Raw genomic sequence first — 3,309 nt, 5'->3', positions numbered from 1 at the left:
GAGACACTGAAACTTGCTCTCCAGCGTAGAGATGCTAAAGCAAATGGAAGAAATGAGGAGGTCCAAGAGCTGAACAGAAAATTTCAAAGGTCAGCTTGAGAAGATAAAGCCAAATATTACAACAAAATGTGTAAAGATCTGGAATCAGAAAACCAAAAAGGAAGAACACGCTCAGCATTTCTCAAACTGGGGGAACTGAAGAAAAATTCAAGCCTCGACTTTCATTATTGAAAGATTCTCTGGGGAAATTATTGAATGACAATGTAGACTTACTAAATTACCAACCCAGAGGCACACCCTACCTCTGGCTTTCTGTAATGGGAGATAATTAATATGAATAATGTTTGAATTTAGATTTTGGGTACTTTCAGCTCAAAACCTCTTAACTGAGAAATGGCTTCTTACAGTTGGTCAAACACTGCAAGCTGTTTCCTTGCTAGGAATATTGCATAACCTATCCCATCTGCCTGTAGTTCTATTCTGCTGTCTGTAAATTACTGGATCGGTTTCAGTTTAAATGCAAGCTCTTCCTAGGGGCTTTTTCTGATCACGGTAAAATGCATGTCTCCCTAATAGTTTCCTACCTCCCTCATATATATTATCACAACTCTATACTGTTTTCTGCTTACTTTTTCATTTTATGTCTCCTGTGCTGTGAACAAAAAACTTGACATATACCTGAAATATAACATATGTTCAATAATTACTTAGTAAACTAATGGATATATATTATTTCTCCAATCAAATTTTGGGTTCCTTGACAGTCAAAATATGAATTATGTGTCCAATGCTGTGGTCCACATTTGCTTGTGCCAAATTGTAGTCTCAAGATACAAGGTTTCTTTGGAGTTTAGTAGCAATGGTAGGAATAAGATAGTGAAGAAAAATGGGTGGAGCTGTGGGTTAATGCGCTGAACTGCAAGGTCACTTTGAACTGCAAGGTCGGCGGTTCAAGCTCACCAGCCACTCCTACGGTCGCTATGAGTCGGTACTGACTCGACGGCACTTAATAACAATAACAATCAAAATTAGCCCACATAGGATTTCCACTATTTCTATCAATAATAACTATAGCTAAAAAACAAATTGCATTGCAAGTTGCTCCTATTATCTGATCACAGTGTGAAAAAATTAGACAATAAAACCAAATAAACCCAGTGCCTTTGACTCAGTCTGATTTATGGTAATCACATGTACTACAGAGTAGAATTGCTCCAAATGATTTTTTAATCTGTAATCCTTTATTAAAGTAGGTCACCAGAGTTTTGAATCAGAAACCTTTTGTACCACTCACTCAGAGACCAGACATAAATAATGAATTAAAACCTTTCTTAAGTACTCCTTAAGTCAAAGAGGAAATTTAAACAAAACAAAAAAAATAAATAATAAATTTTGGAACCTTTGTGATTTGGGGGGGAAATTATATTCAGGAAAAATTAATAGCTTCAGATGTATTTGTTATTAAAAAGAGTCATTGAAACAAATGGAAAAAAAAAAAGAAATACAGACCAGAAAAATAGTGAAAAATATTAGAAAATTGTAAAAAAGTGCCAAAATATATTAGAGAAATAAAAAAATACACAGTTCTAGGAGTATAAAGTTAAAAACATAACATGAAATAGAAAAGTACTAACTTAAAAAATATTAATTACAAATTTGCACATAATTACAAATTCACACTTTCAATGAGTAAACCTAGAAAATAAATTTTTATGAAACAATTACACAAATTTCTTTTTTAAAAAAATGTAATTAAGCATAATACATATTAAGCATAATGAGAAGGTTTAACCAAAAATATAAAGACAATTTAAAATTGTAAAATAGTACTTTTTCCTACAGCAGCTTTATGATTTAAACATTTTTGGAATGAAAAATTCAAAAAGATTAATCCAAAATTAAGTTATAAGATGAAGCCTAAATAAACACATAACTAATGAAGAACCAGAAAAAATATCAAAATTGTTTCCAACAAGGATTACAGACCCAGATGGTTTCAGAAGTAAATTATGTCGACATATTCTAAAATCAGATATACTACAAGAACACTCTATTATGTTCATCAAATATTTAGTCCTTCAAAGTCTGGTCCAAGGAGAAAGAGACACATAGAATACATCTGTATGCAACCTTAAGCCTGAAGACTAGAGCCCAATTTGAATATTTAGATAAAATTAGGGAAAATTTACTTCTTAGCAATATCAAGTATTCCAATTCCTGTAGATGATAAATGTATTTAGAGCCTTTGTTCATCAGTGATTTGCAGGTTTCTGAATTTGAAGGTATAACACATTTTGCTATAGTTACATCTAAGTACTTTGCTTTTTGGTACTATTATAAATGGAATTTTTTTTTAGCTTCAAATTCCAGTTCCTCATCTCTGTTGTATTAAAATATCATTGACTTATATTCTGTGCCTTCAATAAACTAATTTATTAGTTATAGAAATAATTTTATATATTCTTCCAGACTTTCTAAATAAACAATCATATCATCTGAAAATAGAAATGGTTTTCTTTCTAATATTATCTATATGCCCTTTATTTCCTGTATTGCTGAATTGCAATGGCAAGTATTTCTAGTAAAATGTTTAAAAGGTATAGTGAAAGAATACATCAATGCCTTGTTCCTGATCTCAGAGGGGCAGCAATCTGTTTTTTCATGAGTAATATTTTTGTTGTTGTTAAGTGCCTTCCAGTAGGTTCTGACACAGGACTCCTGTTGTGGCACTATAGGATAAGTACTGCTAACCAAATGGTTGGCGGTTCAAACCCACCAGTCACTCCAAGGAAACACTATATAGGGTCTCCATGGCACTTAACAACATAGGGTTTCCTGGGATGTAAATCTTTATCTGAGCAGAAAGCCTCATCTTTCTCACACAGAGCAGCTGGTGGGTTTGAACTGCCAACCTTGTGATTACCAATTCAGTGCCACCAGTGCTCCTAAGATTTTTTTTTTTCATGATTGTAGTTCAGGTGAGAGGTCATGGAGGAAGTTTGTTTTCATAAAAAATTCACACTTATTTTTTTTTATATATTGAATACAATCCCTACTATGTAACAGATCTTACCCTGCTTATTCCATGTATTTCCAATTTCCATTTGTTCTTTTTTTCAATCTCTTTCTGTTTTCTGAACGATGTTGTTGTTGTCAGGTGCCGTCGAGTCGGAACCGACTCATAGCGACCCTATGCACAGCAGAACGAAACAATGTTCGATCCTGGGCCAACCTCACTACCGCTGCCACACCTGAGTCCATCAATGATGCCACCTGGCTGATCCATCTCGTTGGGGGTCTTCCTCTTTT

The sequence above is a fragment of the Chrysochloris asiatica genome, unplaced genomic scaffold (genome assembly GCF_000296735.1).
Source record: "Chrysochloris asiatica unplaced genomic scaffold, ChrAsi1.0 scaffold00183, whole genome shotgun sequence".
NCBI classification, from domain to species: domain Eukaryota; kingdom Metazoa; phylum Chordata; class Mammalia; order Afrosoricida; family Chrysochloridae; genus Chrysochloris; species Chrysochloris asiatica.
Note: the sequence above shows the minus strand (reverse complement) of the source record.